General features: G+C 33.7%; 1 long non-coding RNA gene across 1 annotated transcript; it reads left to right on the top strand.

The window, feature by feature from the left end:
- Positions 1–6,149: 6,149 nt before the first annotated feature.
- Positions 6,150–8,252, top strand: LOC126659996 (uncharacterized). Its single transcript, XR_007635177.2, has 4 exons — positions 6,150–6,249; positions 6,344–6,397; positions 7,614–7,687; positions 8,090–8,252. It is a non-coding gene; the product is annotated as an uncharacterized LOC126659996 (long non-coding RNA).
- Positions 8,253–23,060: the final 14,808 nt, after the last annotated feature.

Below are 23,060 nucleotides of genomic sequence, written 5' to 3'. Positions count from 1 at the left end.
AAACCAAAGCTCTGATACCAAGTTTGTCACGACCCATTTTCATGAATCGCGACCGGCGCTAGGGTATGGGTAATGTAGTACCGAAACCCGTAGCTAGCCTATCATTTAACACATAAACACATAAACCTGCAGAAAACCAATGCTCGGGGGCAACCGAGACTTCAGCCTAAATCTAGCAGATATAATATTCAACAGATAATATAACATGCTTATTCAATTCTGAGTCTAAAAATAGGCATAACATAAATAATCCGAAATAACTACATAACATGCCAGAGCAATATAACTAGTCAGACCAATCCGACAAACAACTGTAATAATAATAAAGACGTCTAGTCAACTACTGCGGTCTAAGAATAAAATAGTTTGACAGTTTATCAAAATAAATGGAACCTCCGAGGAAAAGTAAATGCGGAGATCACCAGACTCTCTCAGATCATAACCCTGGGAAAAATAGGGAAAACAACGGGGTCAGATATACTGAGATGAGTTCATACCACTATTTACATTTATTAAGTGGAAAACCTTTAAAACGTTTAAAACATTTAATAACGATATTACAGATAATAGTTGGAACCCTAAACCACAATTCTAAAATAATAATCATAATCCAATAGGTCTGGTCCCGAGAGCTGAGCTACACCGAGTTACCACTAACCACACTTATACTAGAGTCCCGAGAGCTGAGCTACACCGAGTTACTCTTCCTGGTCCCGAGAGCTACGCTCACACCGAGTTACCATATTTCCACGTATACCTTACCCAGATCAATACCGGTGCGCACGCAGTCTTAATGATGCCCATTAGGTAGCATGTTCCAACTAAGAGCCATAATATAAAAACAGTTCGAAATATACGTACAGTATATATATTTAATATTAAAATAACAATTTACTTAATAAAGCGGTAAATAGTAAATATAAACTCACTGCTTGCTAATCCGCGTGAAATACCGGCAAGCAACTAACTCTGGTTCGCCTCTGAAGCACGAACAGTAGACGAGTCTAGACAAATAAAATAACTATTAAAATCAGACCCTAACTCTAGAGAGTACTAGACACCACATAAGACTAGCACAATTAACACGTAGTAAATAAACAATCCAAAGTAACACAAATATATCCAAAAGGTAATAAAGCCCAATTAATATAAGTCTATTGAGTTCCCGCTTAAAATCCAATATATAAATATTATTTAAAAACTTTAAATAATAAATAATTTCCAAATAGTGGGTTAGCCGAGTTATCACTAACTGCCAAGCTAACTTCACTTGTCGGATGACCCAAGTCTAATCCGACTCAAAACGTTTATCAAATATAAACCCGAGTTTATATACATAAAACAATAGCAAAATAAAATCCATTTTAGAAAACGGAACTCAATAACTTCAATTCTAAGTAACCCAAGTTACAAATCAAAACTTAATCATTTTAAGTGAATAAAAGTTTTAGGGACTAAATCGTACTTTAGCCAATTAGGGACTAAATTGCACTTTAGCCAATCAGGCACTAAACTGTACTTTTGCCAAAAAGATATTTAAAATCAATTTAATCCCTTTTGTTTATAATCAAAACCAAATACTAAGCTATTAATTAAAATCCACTTAAACAAGTTATAAATTAAGTTTAAGGGCTAAATTGTAATTTAGCCAATTTTTTTACCAACTCGGAACATAACAATATTACCCGACTAATTATGTTAATTTAGATTATAAAAATATCGTTTACAAGTATCACTTATAAATTATAACGAAATCCAAGGTATTATCAAATCAATAGGTAAAGTTTAACTTAAGGAATTTATTTGATTTAGGCAAAACAATTGAGTGGTCAAAGGAGTCTTTTCACCATCTTCCTCCTTTCAAAACAAAAGAAACCCGCCAACCTTAAACAACCAATTCACCATTTTAATGTTTCTAAAACTAAGTTCATTCATCAATCTAATCAAAACCAAAGCAACCCAATAGCCATAAATCAATCCAAATCAACATAACACAACTGCTACACACCCATAATCATCAAACACGAAGAACAAAACAAACGTTTACTGCCGACCCCAAACTCTCAATACGAAAATGGAAAATGGATTGATAACTCCACGAAATCATAAACTAACAAATAACTCAAGAGATATATAAGCCAACAATCAAATCCATGGCCAAAGGAAAGCAAAATGGTTCGGCAGAAACCAGAAAACTAAAACAGAAAATATAAAGCTTTAAAACGGAAACCGTACGGCGATTGAAACGAGATCGATTACGTACCGTTTAGCAAAACCGAGATAGAGAAACGTAGGGAATTGAGTCTAGAACGTCTGAGATCAAACGGTTTTGATTTCGACCTAGAAACGAATGAGAACGACTCAATTAACTGAAAGTCGTTCAAGAGCAAAATCTGGAAATCAGAAGAACCAGAAAACTTACCGAACAGCGATCTTTGGAAGATGATAACAGCTTCGATATACAGCGAAATAACAAGAGGAAAACGGCTAGGGTTTCAGTGATGAGTGGTGAAGATATTCTGTTTAGAAGTCGAGCTGATATAACGAGAGGAAGTAGGTCGAAAACAGGTTGGAAGTGGGCTGGGCGAAGGGGTCCAAAAGAACAAGCTGTTCTCGAACGGGAATGGCCCTTTTTGGCCTGATCCCGTTCGAGAAAGGGCCTGGTCTCGAACGAGACCAGGCCTGCAAATGGATTCTCGTTCGAGAATCCTTGGATTCTCGAACGAGAACCAAAATTAAATTCTCAGGTCTCGATTGAGACCTGAGTTAACCAGAAGTGGTTCAACCACTACGGTTGAACCACAAACCAAGAAGAAATCTTTTTTTTTTTTAAAAAAAAAACCGAACCAAAACGAATCGAACCACGAAAATCTACGAAACTTCAAATACCCCTCAAAACACATCCGGAACCACGTCGGAAATTAACAAAATAAATTTAAAATTTTACGGGATATTACAGGTATTGATATTTAAGTCGAACTTTTGTTTAGCCCTTATATTTTATTTTATTATTTTGTTTATGGGTCGAGATCTTTGGGTTTTGATATGGAAGATGAGGAAAGTATTTCTTTGGAACGGTTGGTGGTTCCTGATTATCCTAGATAAGGATATTGGAAATTCTGACCCGGGGAGATATATCGGTGTATTATCACACTGGTGCTTATATTATGTTGGACGGCGCGATGCCGAAACTGAAAGTAAGTTTCGTAGATAATTATGGTATGTGTCGTTTTTATTGAAGTGTAATTTCAGTTTGGTTGAGGTTAATTTGGAAATTATTTTCGCATAAGGAAATTTAGTGGTGTAGTCATTTTGATATGTTATGTTAGTATCATATGATTTGGTGGTTGCAAGTATGTAATTTGTGAAATATTTCGAGGCTATCGAGTGCACATCTCATAGAGTGTAATGTCTAGCAAATGTTTATTGAGAAATTGATTTCAAATGTTTATTTGCTAAAGTATTTGAAATGTTTTTATCACGTAATTGTGCCCAGACATACTATGAACATGCATTTTTGTATGTCACGAATAGGAAATTGCATTGAGCACTGAGTATGTTCACTAAATAAAAAGAAAATTAATAATTGATACATGCATAATAGTACATGCATCACGTGCATAGAAATGATTAGAGTTGGATACAACTCTTTGGGGATGAGAGATGTCATCACCCTGGCGCACAATTACGTAAAATGGATTTTATCAATAAAGTGTTTTGAGGAAAATATTTTGAAACAAACTCGCGAGTCACTTTGGGATAAATGTATTTTAAATGATTTTGAAACTGTTACCGAAATGTAGCTAGACAAATACTCTGTGATGATGGTGCTGAATTGATGATTACGTTATGATTGATTGGTTTGTAGTATCATAATTTTGTATTTCGTAGGAAGTAGTATTGGATATAAGGTTGCACTCTAGTTATTGTTGTAATATGTATGATAGGATTTTGAGGTCAGATTAGAAGGCTTACGTGCTAACTTCCGAGTTGTAATTTGAGAGTTGTTGGATTATGGGATTTGGTTATGCTCCACGTGTGTGTATATATTGTCATTTTAAAAGAAGTTTTGTTTTTACATGTTCCATTTTGTTTAAACATTTTGATATACTTAAATAGAATATTGTGCGAGCGAGGATATTTTCAATATAAATTTATTTTTCCATTTTGACAAAGGATAAAATTTTATCAAGTTTTAATTAAAGAGAATAAAAATTTTGTTAGTTGAACAGTTTTATAGATTTGAAAACTTATTTGAAAGTAACGTGTAACTGTAAATTCAAATACGAATGTTTTAAAATTTTAATGTGTTCTCAAAACTGGAGTTTTCCCAACAGTAAAAGTATTTTGGTTTTAAATATAAAAGGAGTTATAAGATATTATTGTCTTTTAAAGAGAAGAGGGAAATGTTTTGTAATTTGAATTATTTCCCTATAAGTTTGGTTTTGAGCATAACCAATGACCCGATTACTGGTGAATGTGATTTAGGTGATCTCTTGTTAGCAAATTTATATTTATATTTGGTGAAACAATTTTGAGAATTTCAGTTTGGTTCGGATTTATGAGTTAGTTGATTTGTGAATTCTAATGAGTAGGTTTCGACAGTAAAGGTTGATTGATCAATACTGTTGATTGTAAATTTTTGCTATTGAAAGTGGGATATCGTTTCATTTGGTTGTTAAACCTTTTGTGTGCAGAATAAAATTTGGTTTGTACAAAATTGGTATGTATGTTGGTATTTAATTACCTTAGGTAACTTCGGGATGTATGCTTGCTTATGGTATGAGTGGAAGAATTTTTCTAAATGAGTTGGTTTGTATGTAGTTTGAAGATTTTGTTATCATTAGTTAAAGTGATATACTCCTTGGAATGTCATTATATAGTACGTGTTTATGGATTCGTTAAGGTTAATGGTTTTGTCGAGTTTAGTCCTTGTCGTGTGTACAGCTTGATTCGCATGATGTTTTAAAGTTTGCTGGTATATTTTGGCGAGAACCTTATCTAATTAGTTTTGGACTAGATCGCTTGTTTGATATAACGAGTTTAATTATATGCTTTGATATGGGATAATAGGTGTAGGCATGTTAAGTAGGTGGCGAGAGTTGCTTGATGTTATTAATGAGGATTTCAAGATTTCCATTTTGAAGTGTTAGATTTTAGTATTGTAAGAATTACAATTTGAGTTTCGAGCTTGTCCTTGCACATTGTTAAGGTTGTTATGATAGCTGTTAAAACTCAAGCGAGTTTTGGTAACCTCCTTTGTGAGCATGTTTAATGTTTATAGTTAAATAATCTTGGAGGTTTATATTTTATTTAATCAAGTAATAGTTTGGAGCACCGAACTGCCAAATTTATAATTTTGCGCACATGTGCGTTGTGTTGATTTGAGTTTGTTGATTTATGTAAGTGGTGTTTTGAGTTATCTTTTGAGGTACAACTTGTTAAGTTGTGTTTATGCAAGTGCATAAGTTGATGAGTAAAGGTATTGCTATGGTCCAGTTGGGTTGATCACTCATTTGAGAAATCTACTTGGGAGACATAACTCGTTTTGTTGAATTGTTATATTTTACCTTCATTGGTTACTTGGGGTATCTTGTTTATGCATTTTCATGTTGGTGATGTGCGTTTTTTTTATTGTTCGGCTTTTATGTAATATTATGTTATGTTTTACGTGGGTTGTTTTTATGTTTTAAATTCGAGGACGAATTTTATACAAGTTGGGGAGAATGTAATACCCCGTGTTTTTCCGGCTTGTTCCGATGATTTTTTCGATGTGTTTCGGGTTGGTCCTTGGTGGTTTGGTTCCTTGAAACCATGATTTGGTTTTCATAACCTTCGGTGTGTTGTTTTGATTAGGTTCTGAGCCTTATCGAATAAGTGTTTATGTGTTTTCCTGATATGATATGCTTTAGTAAAATGTCCATATCTCCCAATTGCACCGTCGGATCGGACCGCCGTTCGGATATGTTGTTCCTGAGAGGATTTACTAAAATCTGGTTGGTCGGATTGTGTTTTTATTGCGTTCGCGGGCGCGAACTATAGTTAGCGGTTGCTAACTAATGCTGTTGAAGTTAGCGGGTGCGAACTATACTTAGCGGGCGCGAACTTGCACTGTTCAGTTTGCTGTTTTTCTATTTAAAGACCCCTTATTCGACCTAAACTCTTTTCCTTCGACTTTTAAAACCCTAAAACGGCTGGAGTCATATTCTAACTCATTCCTATCAACATTCCTCTCAATTTTAATCCTTGGTAAGTGTCTGTAATCTTTCCTTTGTGGTTTTATCTCTAGTTCTTCAATTCTAGCAATTCTAAATCCTATATCCCTATATGTGTGTGGTTGTAGGCTGATTTGGGTTGATTGATTTCTGGGTTTTATTGTTCTTAGTCTAATCAAGAGGTATGTGGTTCTAATTCCTTCTTATATGGTGTAGAGATTGCTAAATTGTTGTATGAATCTATACTTGAGTGTTTTGGCTTTATATTTTCTGTTTTGCTTTGATTTGAAATTCTGGAAATAATCTATGTGTATTGGTTGTGATTTATTGATGTTGGCTATACATTGGATGATTGGAATACTTGTTTGATTAAAGGTTTATATGGAGTTGCTGTCGTTCTTGATTTATAATTCTGTTTTAAGCCTTTATTAAAAATCTGGAAATTTCAAAGTAAATGAATCATAGGTTGTTAGATGTTTAACAATACATTGGGTGATTGGAGGAATCGTTTAAATGAAATAATGTATCACTTTGGTTAAGTTGTGGAATGAAATTCTGTTTTGAACTTTAAACTAAAAGCTGAAAATGTTATTTTGAAGGTTAAAAGATTGTTAATGGGAAATTCCTACTTTGGGTGATTGGATATAATTGACTAAGGCTAGATTATATGTTAAAGGTTGTTTTAATTGGAGTAAAACGTTGTTTTAAGAATATTTACATATGACTGGAAATCATTTGAGTATATAAAGGATGTTTGTTTACCTTGGGTTATTTGGATAACAAATTGTTGTTATGGCATTTAAGGTAGAATTATTTTACAATGGTTTTAAAGGCTATCTAAGTGTGCGGTTCAGATCTGAGTTTATCATTTCAATGTGTTTTGGAGTCATGTTTATTTACACTTAATGTGTTTTAATTGAGAAATATGAACTCCGGGTGGAATTGTCAAGTGTTGACAGTCTATTGGTTATTGTTGCTATTTGTGGTATTGGTTTGAATTTTGGTTAAGCTTATAGTGAGTTCCTTATTTTCAAATACATTGGTTTCATTTTAAAGGATTTAACTTTGGATTTTACTCTGGTCGGGTCGGGTTAGACTTGTGTCGCCCGACATGTTGTGTTAATCATATAGTTGATATATGGCTAACACACTACTCTGGGATATGTTGGATTTCGAAAAGGTGTTGCTGAATTATATTACTCTGGATTGTTTTTTGAAAACGAGAACTCACCTAAACTTAACTAGTTATTGTATTGGTTGGATATGTATGTACTTTGGCTTTGGGATTACTGTGTTTCGAATGTTGATCTTTGGTTGTGTTAAGATGCTAGTCCTATATGGTGTCTAGTAATCTTAGAGTTAGGGGTTGTTCAGATTTTAACATATACATTGTTTTAGACCCGTCGACTGCTCGTGCTTCGGAGTCTACGCAGGGTTAGCTGTTTGCCAAGATTTACGTGGATAAGCAAGCAGTGAGTTTGTAGTGCTATTTACCGCTTTATTAAGTACCGCAATTTATTTTTAATATTATAAATGCTTTTGAACTGTTTTAAGTGATTATGGATTTGGATTGAAACGAGCTACTCGATAGGCTTGTATCGAGACTGTGTGCACCGGTAAGTACTCTGGAAAACGGCAGACTAAAGTCTTGCTTACGCTGGTATATATATATGACGAGGATTTGTTCCCGTCCACTCTGGGTTTATCGGTATGCTATGTCATACTTACGCTGGGATCATTTCAATACTGTTTTCCATAATCATACTATATTAGTATAACTGTTTTGATTTACGGGTTTTAAACTTAATAAATATAAATAGTATTGCGGGCTCATCTCAGTATATCTGACCCCGTTGTTTTCCCAAATTTTCCAGGTTTATGATTTGAAAGCTGGTCCACTCCGATTCTTTTGATTCTTCGGAGGTTTTTATGTTATTTAACTAGTTACTGTTTTCGAACTCTTAGACCGCAGTAGAACTAGTTTATTTATTACATCTGATATTACACTTTGGAATTGTCGATATATTCGATTATTTATATTTGGCATGATTACTCTGGATTACGATATTGTTATATATAAGGCATGTTGTTGAACATTTAAGATATTTAAGTTATTTATATTTGAACTGTATTATAAATTGCTAGACCTAGGTTGGAGTCTCGGTTGCCCCCGAGCAGTTTTTTGCAGGTTTAAATGTTTATTTGATTTCTGCGAGGCTTGCTACGGGTTTTGGTACAACCATACCCATACCCTAGCGCCGGTCACGATTCATGAAATTGGGTCGTGACAAAAAGTTTCACCTTTTTAGTGATTTAAGCCAAACATTTCCAAACGGTACAAAACAAATCCAAACCACCTTTTTAGCGATTTGAGCCAAACGTTTACAAACGTTACGAAACAAAACCAAACGTTTAAAACGTTACAAAACAAATCCAAATATTTCACATTTTTAGCTATTTAAGCCAAACGTTTACAAACATTACGAAACAAATCAAAGCGTTTCACCTTTTTAGCGATTTAAGCCAAATGTTTAGAAAGGTTACGAAACAAATCTAAACGTTTCACCTTTTAAGAGATTTAAGCCAAGCGTTTACAAACGATACGAAACAAACCAAACGTTTCACCTTTTTAGCGATTTAAGCCAAACGTTTACAAAGGTTATGAAATAAATCGAAATGTTTCACGTTTTTAGCAATTTGAGCCAAATGTTTACAAACGTTACGAAACAAATCCAAAGATTTCACCTTTTTAGTAATTTAAGCAAACCGTTTGTAAATGTTACGAAACAAATCCGAACATTTCACCTTTTTAGAAATTTAAGGCAAACGTTTACAAACGTTACGAAACAAATCCAAATGTTTCCCCTTTTTAGTGATTTAAGCCAAACGTTTACAAACGGTACAAAAAAATCCATATGTTTAACCTTTTTAGCGATTTAAGCCAAACGTTTATAAACTATAAAAAAAATCCAAATGTATCACCTTTCTAGCAAATTAAGCCAAACGTTTACAAACGTTAGAAAACAAATCCAAGCAATTCTCCTCTTAGCAATTTAAGTCAAACATATACAAACGTTACGAAACAAATCCAAACGTTTCATCTTTTTTGCGATTTAAGCCAAACGTTTCCCCTTTTTTGCGATTTAAGCCAAACGTTTACAAACGATACGAAACAAATCCAAACGTTTGGATTTGTTTTCGTAACGTTTATAAACGATTGGCTTAAATCGCTAACAAGGGGAAACGTTTGGATTTGTTTTGTAACGTTTTAAACGTTTGGCTTAAATCGCTAAAATGGGGAAACATTTGGATTTGTTTTCGTAACTTTTGTAAACGATTGGCTTAAATCGCTAAAAAGGTGAAACGTTTGGATTTGTTTTGTGACGTTTGTAAACATTTGGCTTTAATCTCTAATAAGGTGAAATGTTTAGATTTGTTTCGTAACGTTTGCAAACGTTTGGCTTCAATCACTAAAAAGGGGAAACGTTTGGATTTGTTTTATAACATTTGTAAAATTTTAGCATAAATCTCTAAAAAGGGGAAATTTGTTTTGTAATATTTATAAACGCTTGGGTTAAATTGCTAAAAAGGGGAAATGTTTGGATTTGTTTCGTAACATTTTTAAACGTTTGGCTTAAATCGCTAAAGAGGTGAAACGTTTGGATTTGTTTTGTAACGTTTGTAAACGTTTGGCTTAAATCACTAAAAAGGTTCAACGTTTGGATTTGTTTTGTAACGTTTTTAAACGTTTGGCTTAAATCGCTAAAAAGGTAAAACGTTTGGATTTGTTTCGTAACGTTAGTATACTTTTAGCTTATATTGCTAAAAAGGTGAAACGTTTGAATTTGTTTCTAAACTTCTGTAAACGTTTGTCTTAAATTGCCAAAAAGGTGAAACGCTTGGATTTGTTTTGTAACGTTTGTAAACATTTTGCTTAAATTGCTAAAAAGGTGAAACATTTAGATTTGTTTCATAACCTTCGCAAATGTTTGGCTTACATCGCTAAAAACGTGAAAAGTTTGGATTTATTTCGTAGGGTTTGTAAACATTTGGCTTCAATCGCTAAAAGGGTGAAACGATTGGATTTGTTTGGTAACGTTTGTAAATATTTGGCTTAAATTGCTAAAAAGGTAATACGCTTGGATTTGTTTCGTAACGTTTGTAACGTTTGGCTTAAATTACTAAAAAGGTGAAACACTTGGATTTGTATTGTAATGTTTGTAAACGTTTGGCTTAAATTGCTAAAAAGGTGAAACTCATGGTTTTTTTTCGTAACATTTGTAAACGTTTGACTTAAATCTCTAAAAATGTGAAACGTTTGAATTTGTTTCGTAACGTTTTAAACGTTTGGTTTTGTTTTGTTACGTTTTCAAACGTTTGGCTTAAATCGCTAAAAGGGGAAACATTTGGATTTGTTCCGTAGCGTTTGTAAACGTTTGGCTTAAATCGCTAAAAATGTGAAACGTTTGGATTTGTTTCTTAGAGTTTGTAAACGTTTGGCTTAAATCGCTAAAAAGGTGAAACGTTTGGATTTGTTTCATACTGTTTGTAAACGTTTGGCTTAAATCGCTAAAAAGGTGAATCATTTGGATTTGATTCGTAACGTTTGTAAACGTTTGGCTTAAATTAATAAAAAGGTCAAACGCTTGGTTTTGTTTCGTAACGATTGTATACGTTTGGCTTAAATTTCTAAATATGGGAAACATTTAGATTTATTTTGTCACGTTTGTAAACGTTTGGCTTCAATCGCTAATAATGTGAAACGTTTGGATATGTTTCGAAACGTTTGTAAACATTTCGCTTACATCGCTAAAAAGGTGAAACATTGATTTGTTTTGTAACGTTTGTAAATGTTTGGTTTAAATAGCTAAAAAGTGAAAACGTTTGGATTTGTTTCGTAGCGTTTGTAAACGTTTGGCATCAATCGATAAAAAGGTGAAACGATTGGATTTGTTTCGTAACGTTTGTAAACATTTGGCTTAAATTGCTAAAATGGTGAAACGCTTGCATTTGTTTCGTAACGTTTGTAAACATTTGGCTTAAATTTCTAGAAAAGGTGAAACACTGGGATTTGTTTTAAAATGTTTGTAAACGTTTGGCTTAAATTGCTAAAAGGTGAAACGCTTAGTTTTGTTTCGCAACGTTTGTAATCGTTTGGCTTAAATTGCTAAAAATGTGAAACGTTGGAATTTGTTTCGTAACGTTTTAAACTTTTCGTTTTTGTTTCGTAATGTTTGCAAACGTTTGACTTAAATCGCTAAAGAGGTGAAACGTTTGGACTTGTTTCGTAATGTTTGTAAACGTTTGGCTTAAATCGCTAAAAAGGTGAAACATTTGGATTTGTTTCGTAGTGTTTGCAAAAGTTAGCCTTAAATCGCTAAATAGGTGAAACCTTTGGATTTATTTCGTAACGTTTGTAAACGTTTGGCTTAAATTGCTAAAAAGATGAAACGTTTGGATTTGTTTCGTAGCGTTTGTAAATGTTTGGCTTAAATCGCTAAAAATGTGAAATGTTTGGATTTGTTTCGTACCGTTTGTAAACGTTTGGCTTAAATTTCTAAAAAGGTGAAATGTTTGGACTTGTTTCGTAACGTTTGTAAACGTTTGGCTTAAATTGATAAAAAATGTAAAACGCTTGGTTTTTTTTTCGTAACGATTGTATACGTTTTGCTTAAATTGCTAAATATGGGAAACGTTTATATTTATTTCGTCACGTTTGTAAATGTTTGGCTTCAATCGCTAAAAATGTGAAACGTTTGGATTTGTTTCGAAATGTTTGCAGACGTTTGGCTTAAATCGCTAAAAAGGCGAAACGTTTGTAAACGTTTAGCCTAAATCGATAAAAAGGGAAAACGTTTGGATTTGTTTCGTAACGTTTATAAACGTTTGGCCTAAATATCTATAAAGGTGAAACACTTAGTTTTGTTTCGTAACGATTATAAACGTTTGGCTTAAATTGCTAAATATGGGAAACGTTTAGATTTGTTTCGTGACGTTTGTAAACGTTTTGCTTCAATCGCTAAGAATGTGAAACGTTTGGATTTGTTTCGTAATGTTTGTAAACGTTTGGCTTAAATCGCTAAAAAGGCGAAACGTTTGGAATTGTTTCGTAACATATTAAACGTTTGCCTTAAATCGCTAAAATGGGGAAACGTTTTGATTTGTTTCGTAACGTTTGTATACGTTTGGCTTAAATTGATAAAAAGGTGAAACGCTTGGTTTTGTTTCGTAACGATTGTATACGTTTCGCTTAAATTGCTAAATATGGGTGACATTTAGATTTATTTTTTCAAATTTGTAAACGTTTGGCTTCAATCGTTAAAAATGTGAAACGTTTTGATTTGTTTCGAAACGTTTGTAAACGTTTGGCTAAAATTGCTAAAAAGATGAAATAACACATCAATAACTCTATCATATAAGATATCCTACTAATCTCAATTCAGACTGAGCTTATTCCCAAAGAAATAACACATCAATACGTTCTTACGAAACTTACCGCCAGCTCCCGCATCGCATCATCAGACTAGATGGAAACACCAGTGTATTAACACACTGATCTATCTTCTTGGTTTTGAGTTTCCAATATCCGTTCTAGGATAATCAAAAATAATCATCCAATCTAAAGGGAATACCTCCCTCGTCTTTCTCGATATCGAAACCCAAAGAGTTCGATCCAACAACAAAATGGCAAACCCAACTTATCCGCAGTTGATATTATATCAAAATAGGGTCTGAACAAAAGTTCGACTCACCATCAAACCAAAAATCAGATATTTACCATAACTGCATGAAATAAATCATCCCACGTGCTACTTCGCATGAATAGGTGAAACAAAACAATTAACTAAGTTCAATATGTAAGCGAATTATACCGCGCAAATCAAAACCAAAAATATTATGATTGCTACAATCATCAACCACCTAAGCGTTGCCATAAAGCAAAAATTTACCCCAAGCATACTTAAAAGACAAAAACAAGACGTGCCACAACAAGCTTGAATTTTCGTAGCTAATCATTCTGTAATATTTAATCTCTCAAGAAAACGCTTCAAAATTTTATTTTGAAATTTTAAAGTCAAATACGAGAACTTCCAAAATTTTAGTTGAGCCCCACGGTTAAAACAAAGTCACTATCTGTAAAAGCCTCTCTATTTATCCATTTCTTTAAAAAAAACGGATACCCAAGTATCTCAACCCATAAATTCATCGAGATAGCCGAGTCATTACAACTACCAAGCCCAATTTCTTAATTAAAGGTGACCCAAGTCTAACCCAAAACAACTTTTTATAAAACGTATCCAGAATATTTGTAAAACCGAAACAAAAAATTTATAAAATTTCCACCCTTTCAAAATTGAGAGATCAACTTAACCCAACCGCTAAACGGTAATTTAAAATCTCAAGTGGGAAATCTTTGATCTCACAGCTACATTTCGTAAATCCCAAAAATTAAAATGTTTATGTACTACAACATGGTAAAATAAATTCAACGTTAAAATTTTCAAAACAATGAATTATCACATAAGAATATTATTTTGAAATCATCGCTTGTTAACACCAAGCCTAACATAATATTTCAAAATACCAGAATTTCTTTTTACTGGTAACTTAACCAAAAATCAAACTTTTAAGAATTTAAAACCAAACTTCTCTTATGATTCTGTGTCTACACACAAATCAGATAAAACAGTTAGTCTCAATGAATATTTTTAAACGACATGTTGTCAAAGTAATGTATGACCACCAAAACACGTTTTAAAGTTAACCCAAAATCTCTTTTATTGAAAAATAAGGCTAACACCCAACATACGCTCACATTTAAAGTCAACAATTGCGACCAAAGCCAAGATGCACTTTATTAATAAGTGAAAATTAGTTCAACGCATCATGTAAAATAACTGTAACCATTCGATATATTCTAAACCGTATCAGGCTTGAATGCCAAAATTTACCAAACAACATCATACCCAAGTATGAGTTTAGAAAACATCATTAACAAAAGATTTCCCGAGAAATCAGAAGCAATTAAAATCACCCAAGTGAAATAAACTCAACATGATAAGACACAGCAAGTAACATAACATCCAAGTGAACTTAATTGTCAAACATAACATCAATACAAAATAAAGACTGACAGACATCACCTATAGGATGTAGGCTGAAAGTTTGAAAACAAATGATGACGTTTTAAAAGACAAGACACGAATCCTAATTCTGCAGTAGTTCCTATGACAAGAAATCAACTCATCATGCCAAAAACACATAACATGTAACACGCATAAGGCCTTGGTTTGAAACAAAAGCTATGATACCAAGTTTGTCACGACCCATTTTCATGAATCGTGACTGGCGCTAGGGTATGGGTAATGTAGTACCAAAACCCGTAGCTAGCCTTTCAGTTAACATACAATTATAATAAACCTGCAGGAAAACCAATGCTCGGGGGCAACCGAGACTTCAGCCTAATTCAAGTAGTTATAATATTCAACATCTAAGTTAAAAAAATACTCGTTCAACTACGAGTCTCCAATATGGCATAAAAATAAACAGAATAAACATTATAAACATGCCAAAGCAATATATCCAGTCGGACCAATAAGACAAACAACTGTAATAAAATAAAGACGTTTAGTCAACTACTGCGGTCTAAGAATAAAACAGTTTAATAGTTTTACTAAAATAAATGAAACCTCCGAGGAAAGTAAATACGGAGATCACCAGACTCTCTCAGATCATAACCCTGGGAAAATTGGGAATACAACGGGGTCAGATATACTGAGATGAGTTTATACCACTATTTACAATTATCAAGTAGAAAACCTTTATAACCGCCTAAATAATTTAATAACAACATTATGTTTAATAGTTGGAACCGTAATCCACAATTCTAAATAATAACATAATCCAATAGGCCTGGTCCCGAGAGCTGAGCTACACCGAGTTACCACTGACCACACTTTTACCATATCCAGAGTCCCGAGAGCTGTGCTACACCGAGTTACTCTATTTGGTCCCGAGAGCTATGCTCACACCGAGTTACCACATTTCCATATATACCTTACCCAGATCAATACCGGTGCCCACGCAGTCCTAATGATGCCCATTAGGTAGCATGTTCCAACTAAGAGTCATAATATAAAAATAGTTTGAAATATACATACAGTATATATTTAATATATTAAAATAACAATTTACTTAATAAAGCGGTAAATAGTAAGTACAAACTCACTGCTTGCTATTCCACGTGATAACCGGCAAGCAACCAATCCCTGTTCGCCTCTGAAGCACGAACAGTAGACGGGTCTAGACAAATAAAATAATTATTAAAAACAGACCCTAACTCTAGAGAGTACTAGACACCACATAGGACTAGCACAAATAACATGTCGTAATATCCAAACAACACAAAAATACCCAAAAGGTAACAATGCAAAATTATTACAAGTCTATTGAGTTCTCGCTTAAAATCCGATTTACAAATATTATTTAATAATATTTAAATAATAATTAATTTCCAAATAGTGGGTTAGCCGAGTTACCAATAACTACCAAGCTAACCTCACTTGTCGGGTGACCCAAGTCTAACCCGACTCAAAACTTTTATCAAATATAAACCCGAGTTTATATTTATAAAATAATTCGATAAAATAATAATCCATTTAAAAAGCAGAACTCAATAACTTCGATTCCAAGTAACCCAAGTTACACCTAAAACTTAACCATTTTAAGTTTATAAAAGTTTAGGGACTAAACTGTACTTTAGCAAATTATGTACTAAATTATACTTTAGCCAATTAGGGATTAAACTGTACTTTAGCCAATTTGATATTCGAAATTAAAATTAATTATTTATTCTCAATTTACTAAATTATCAATCAAAACAAAGATCCAAAGATAAAACTTAACTTGAATAAGTTTTTAGAAATATTAGGGGCTAAATTGCAAATTAGCCAATTTTGACATTTCGATTAAAATTAAATATAATTACCCGAGTAATTAAATTAAGTTATAAAATATTTAACGTAATCAAATTGTCTATTAAATTCAAACTAGTTCAAGTTATTATCGAAACCAAATTCAATAGGTAAAACTAACTTAAAGGATTCAATTGATTTCAATATAACAACTAGGTGACTATACATGATAATTAACCATCTCTTTTAATTCAAAGATACCAATTGGCTCTAACCCCAACCTGCCCAATGCAGCAACCACCCACTTAACCTATTATACAAAAACGAATCACAGTATCAGGAGCAAATCAATGGCAGCCGAAATTTAACATTTTAAACAACGAAACAGTGTCGCATCCGTGAAGCAAAACAATAAAACGATTATCTATCAACAGTAAACATATAGTAGCAACTAGTACAAGAAACGACAGCTATAGAACATGTCACGGCGAAATCGAAACGGCGACGAAACGGAAACAATCGCGAGCTTAAGCAAGGTTAAACCATTAACACTCAATGAACTATGAGTTACATGATCATATAAGACACATATATCATAACCAAAAATAACATAGAAGACAACAGCAACTTAAATGTAAAACAGAACAACACCACGTAAAATTACGATGAAACGACAGCGACTATATCGTATAGAATTACGTACCGTTTTGGCAAAAACAAAGATGAGAATTGTAGAGGCGTGAGTCTACAATCTCTAGGACAAAACGAAACTGGATTCGATCAAGAAACGAAGGAGAACGAATCAATTTACGGAACGCCGTTCATAATACCAAAACTGAAATCACAAGAACAACGAAGCTTACCAAGGCAGCAAGTTTGAAGGATGTTTTCAGCGTTAATTCTCAGAGAGAAAACGAGCGAATGACGACTCTCGAATTATTTATCGGAGATCAACAAAATAAAATAAAACTTTTACGAGATATTACATATAGCTACGATAGTAATATGCGTATAACATATACAACATGAGTATATGTTTTCATAATTTTCTAAGTCTACAATGAGGTAGAACACTCAGAAGACTAGCAATAAGATACGTAATCATAGAAGGTCAAAAGGAAGGAGATGTTTCTAAAGTCCAACGTATGTGGACAGATATCAATTGTGATGATTAGTGAGTGTTATATTTTAAGGAATTTGTTAGTATTCCTTTATATAATCGCTCTACTATGAGCAAAGAACTGCGTGAATGTGTGCTGTTGCACAGCAAGTATATGAGGCGCAAGAAGAAGATCGAGGTAACCAAAGCGAATGCAACCTACTTCAATTGTCCAGTAAAGGCCAGAGACGAGATAAAGGTCAACGGGAACTTAGCAAAGTAAAGTGGGAACATACAGGCATCAGAAGTGCCGGAGTAGCCCAACGTCATTGTGAATCAGTTAGCCGTAAAGCAACTGATATAAGGAATTGTGTGCCAATAATAAGACGATGGATACAAAGACAATATTAGCGTGAAGAAAGAGATACCTATAAAGGTTTAGTAAAACTGCGATGACTTTAAATTGAGCTGTTGGATAAGGTTGATATCGGAATATGATGTTTTTAAGACGATTACCTAAGTATTAATCACTGCGATTGTTGAATTAAGAGCTCGAATTAGTTTAATACAAGTATCAATGGAAGATATATATGGATTAAGATGACGAGCCAAGAGGGCGTGTGACGAGAATACGAAAGACAGAGTATAGAATTTGATTAACTAGGTACAGTTAACGTCAGAGTTACATGGGATTAAATAGTTTAAAGTGTAAGATTTGGCTTGCTGAATACAACCAACATCAACCCTGTATGAGAATGAATAGTTGGAGGTATACGATAAGAAAGATCAAGAGATAGACGATAAGTGATGCAATAAGTGAATTAGAAGTTGGAACCTCCACCACAGGTTGTGATTATAAAGCAAATGAAAAGATCAGAATAAATATAAGTATGATAGATGTAAGTGAAGCACGGGATCCTAAGTTTCGAGTTTGACTAATAAGGAGTAAAGTGAATAGTGCGATTGATCTAGAAGGTTAATAGTAACCCTTATAGGAAGGCGTAGATATAATATATGAACGGTTAAGAGATGGTATATAACATCGAAAGTGTCAGATATACTATTAAAGTCTAGTATGTTGAAATAAGTGATAGAATGTAAAGAAGAGACTCAATGTTGGAATTGAGCCATACGAAAGGAAGTAATATCAGATAAATCGAACGAGAAGATAAGAAGTGAAAGTAAGGTACGCTAAAGGTATAAAACATACATTCGATGAGAATTAAAGAAGGGATTAAGAATATTAAGAAATCATTTAAGATAATAAGCATTAAGAAAGTGTGAATAGCTTGCGTATGTCGCAGGGAATTCTATAAGAGAGATCGAGGTAAGGAAAAGAGAAATTGCGTGGAGAACGAACAAGGAGATAAAAGAAATAGAGCTCTATGTGGTCGCGGATACATAGAAACGAAAAAAGGAATAAAGGCGATTTGAACATAGGATCGGTTTCACTGACAGTCAAGGTGTCAGTAAAAGCACGATAAGACGTAAGTGATCGAGAAACATGATAAGAGCATGAGTGTGGAATACGAGAAGGGTACCATATGGTTATAGCATTAAGACTATTAATCCTATTGGTTGACTAAGAATAAAAAGTCAAAGAAGAAGCATGAAGAAATATATCTACGGTATAGATAAAAGAAAGAAGCAACGATGTAGAAGTAACAAGACTTTGAACGGTAAAAAGGTAAATTTCACACTATAATATGAAAAAGAGAAATAGTTTGGGAATTAAGAGTCAAACCAGGATACGATATTAGAAAGTAAGAATGGAAAAGAATAGTGAATTGTGATGATGAATGCTAAAAACATCTTTAAAGGATTGGAAGATGAACGATGTCAAGAAGACGACAAAAGGAAGAATAAGATGAGATGAAATAAAAATGTAAATAAGAAGCTAAAGACGAGTATAATCTAAGGGTTAATACTAAGGTCAACATTTAAGTTTCAAAAGATGGACTGCAATGAGGCCGATAGTGAGATATTCACTAAAAGGAGGAAGGGATATCGAAAGAAGATTAGGGTAAAATGGTCGTTAAGTGCCAAATAGGGCAACTAGGATTCGAATATCGTAAAGGATTGTTTACGTTTGTAATAAGTATAAGCAAAGGATTTCGCAAAAGTGCGAATAGAAATTGGGCAAGTAAGAGAATGTATTAACGAATTAGAAAATTAGTGGAAGATATACGTGATAAATGAAGATGATTACATTGATAACACTGTTAAAGACAATACATGACGACAACAGATGAAAGAATCAAGGATATTCATTAGGAATGAGGAAACGAAGTACATTGGATTAATTCGGAAATAAAACTTTAACGCGGCAACAATCATTGTTCCCCTAGTACGAAGATCGTATACGCAATAGCTTCGCCAAAACCAAGAAAGTTTGTAAAGAGATTAAATATCTCTTTTCTATAGGATATTAAGCATTAGTGTACGGGCAACTGTGGTATAAAGAAACATAATGTAAGACTAATAATCTTTAAAAGATGTTAGCAATAATCATAAGAGGAAGTAGATGACGGGATAACAAAGATAGTTATCCAAGATTGTAACGAATGAAAGAAGAAACAGATCAAAGTGAAGTAAGAAAAGACTAGAAGTTTTAAGAACCGTGCATCATGCTTAAGAAAAGGAAGTTGATTAATGAATATACAATAAGTAAAGGAGTATACGGGAAGTAAAGACGCAAAAACAAGATTTAGCAACCCTTACAAAGAAAGCAAAACCCTTATGAGGACACGTCATGAGAATTCACCTCATGAAGGACCAAGATAAAGTGACGATAGCAAAAGAATTTTCGTACGAAAAGTGGAATAATGAGATAAAAGAGGATGGTAGGTAATGAGATTCGATTCCCAACACCCCGACGAAAAGCAATCGAGTGGTGACAACAGCAATACGAAAGAGACTACGTAAGTAGTGAAGCACGAGTTATTTGAATGTCCACATCATTCAACAAGGAAAGATTATGGGATTAAATATATTGGACAAAAATGGAAAGAATCATAAACAAAGGATCATAAGTATATGTAAATATGACTGATACTGTCATAAGAAAAGATGTCTCAGAATAAGAGCAAGTCGTGACAACGACCAGACAAAGAGGATTAAGAAGTATGAGCTAATGGATAGTCTATATCATTCAACGATAAATGAAGAAGCGTAATAATGAGAATCATCGTTCCTAGTGATAATATATCACTAGAACAAATCACCCTTGGATATCAGTATTGAACTAAAAGTTTGATTATAAAGATGAGCATATCATCTATAATGATAAGACATCATTGGAACGAACTACCATTGGATATTAAAAAGAACTGAAAGTTTAATTGCAAGGACACGAGTTTATAGTATGGAATGTCAGACAAAGGACATATAAAAAGGTCAGGTATATAAGATCAAGGAGATAATAATATAAAGATAGTCAACTACGGTTAACGTTATTATACAGAAGATATAGAACTGAATAATAATTCCACGCTCTGTCAAGTGTTGTAAGATAATTATGAGATACCGATTATGAATGAAGTTCAAAAGGTTAGGAATTTAAGATAAGTCAAGAAGTTATATGAAAATTCGAGGACGAATTTTTATAAGGGGGGAATGATGTAATACCCCAAAATATTTAAGTATCTAATTGGACCATGTGTCCAGTATTGAGTCGCCGGAATGGCAATATCGGAAGGATTTCCGAGAAATTAAGATAGATAAAATTTTAGTGGGGCGGTTTCGAAAGGATTATTGTGAGAGATTTAATATTATATTTTAGTTCTAAAGTTGAAATTAGAAGTAGAAAGAAAAAATGTTAAAAAAAGTCCCAAACTAGAGTTCAGGGACTAATGTGGTAATTTAGCCCTATAAATCCCGAGGTGAAAATTATTTCGCCAAGGTCCGCAAAATATTTTATAATACCTGTGGTAAAAGTTTCAGGTCAATCGGAGACCTTTTAAAATTTGGACGCGGATGCATTTTGGCCTACAGTGCAATTTTTTAAAAGTTTAAGGGCTAAAGTGCAAATTAGCCAGTTAAGCTTCAAAAATAGCAATTAAAAGATTTTTAGCGGAAATTAATAATTTTTGAAATCGTATTATTTATTTGGATATAAATAATACGTAAGTAATTGAGTTAAAGGGAATAATTAACCATTTGGTTAATTATTAAAGTTTAAAAGAGAAATGGTTTAAGTTAAAGAAATGAAGGATTGAAATGGCAAATTAACCAAATATATATATAGGTTGATCATTCTTATGAATGATCCAGAAGATGAAAGAAAGTGAGAACAGAGAAGAGAGAAATGGCGAACGATCCCGCTTCACCGCCGCTTCGCCTTTTCTCGTCCGTTTCCGACGTTCTATAGCTCGAATTGATCGTATTTCAACAGACAATCACGTTAAGCTTGTCGTATTACCGTGTAAATGAATATATTTGGAGTTATATGGAGATAAAGTTTTAGGCCAAGAAACAATTTTATCATTTTAAACGGTTTTGGAATCGTATTTGGATTTTTTGAGTTTAAACTTAGTGTTTTTAAAGTGCTGGGAGCGTTTCTATATCGATAGCACGTTGGAAGCCCCGAAAAACGGATTCCGGGGATCGTGCACGAAAGTGCACGATCGTGCACACGAGGTGCACGAACGTGCACCAATATATGGTGCACGACCGTGCACCAAGGTGCACGACCGTGCACCAGCAAGACGTGCACGATCGTGCACCCCAAGGCACGAACGTTCACCTAGATTCCCTTGCCCTATCGTTTTGATTTGAGACATCTTTTCGTATTCGCATATTGAGGTTAAAATCGATTGATTATCGAATGATTAAATCGTTAACCTAATGAGGTTAAACGTGAATTGAGTTAGGAAATAGATACGATCCGTAAACGAGTTAGATAAGGGATGAGTAATGTGTCCTGTCTCGAATTTAGAGTCAATCCTAGAATAGGATTCTTACGTGGGTACATCAATTTGAAATAGTGTTAGATCGTGCGAGGCATGGAGCCGCTGGACAAGGACCTCGGGAAGCTAGACGTTTCTGAGCACCAGAGTATTTCTGGATAAGCGGTCACTGTGAGTTTATACAATTTACTTTTAAAGTATTTATATAAGCAAATATTAGATATTGCTTTGTGTTTGAATCGAATGCTTTCAACGCAATATTTTGATATGAATTCGATTATGAATGAGATACGAGTGAGCACTCGGTTACGGTGTAACCTGAAGTCCCCGTATCTAGTGGGTTGGACCCACCAGTGAGTTGGACTCACACTTTGAGAAATGAATTCGATACGGCTCGATTACGGTGTAACCTGAAGTTTCGTATCTAGTGGGTTGGACCCATCAGTGAGTTGGACTCACGATTTTGTGATTATATGATTTGATTGAATGATATTTGATTAGCATGCTTGAGGATTAGGATTTCAATCGGACCCTTTAGTTGATTGCATTAGGTTTGAATGCTATTGCCTTATTCTAAACTTTTTAGTAAATATATGAACTCACTCAGTATTTTCCAAAATACTGACCCCCTCACAGTGTTTTGTTTCAGGTGATTGGAGTCGGATCAGACAGACCATCCCCTTTGTGTTGGAAGTCTTCTGACTTGCACAAAGTCCAAGTCCTTAGAGCTGCATTAGTAAGTAGGTATTAGAGTTAAATTAAGAACGTAATTTCAAACAGTATTTTGTATAATAAACTCTGATAATATTTATAAATGATATTTGTTATAAAGAAGTATTTATTCATTTAAGTTTCTCCGAAAATGTTTTATATATAATATTATATTTTTAAATGCAAAAAATTTAAAATGGTTTAGGCTTGCTAC

The sequence above is a fragment of the Mercurialis annua genome, linkage group LG8 (genome assembly GCF_937616625.2).
Source record: "Mercurialis annua linkage group LG8, ddMerAnnu1.2, whole genome shotgun sequence".
NCBI lineage: Eukaryota > Viridiplantae > Streptophyta > Magnoliopsida > Malpighiales > Euphorbiaceae > Mercurialis > Mercurialis annua.
Note: the sequence above shows the minus strand (reverse complement) of the source record. Positions and strands in the feature narration are given on the sequence as shown.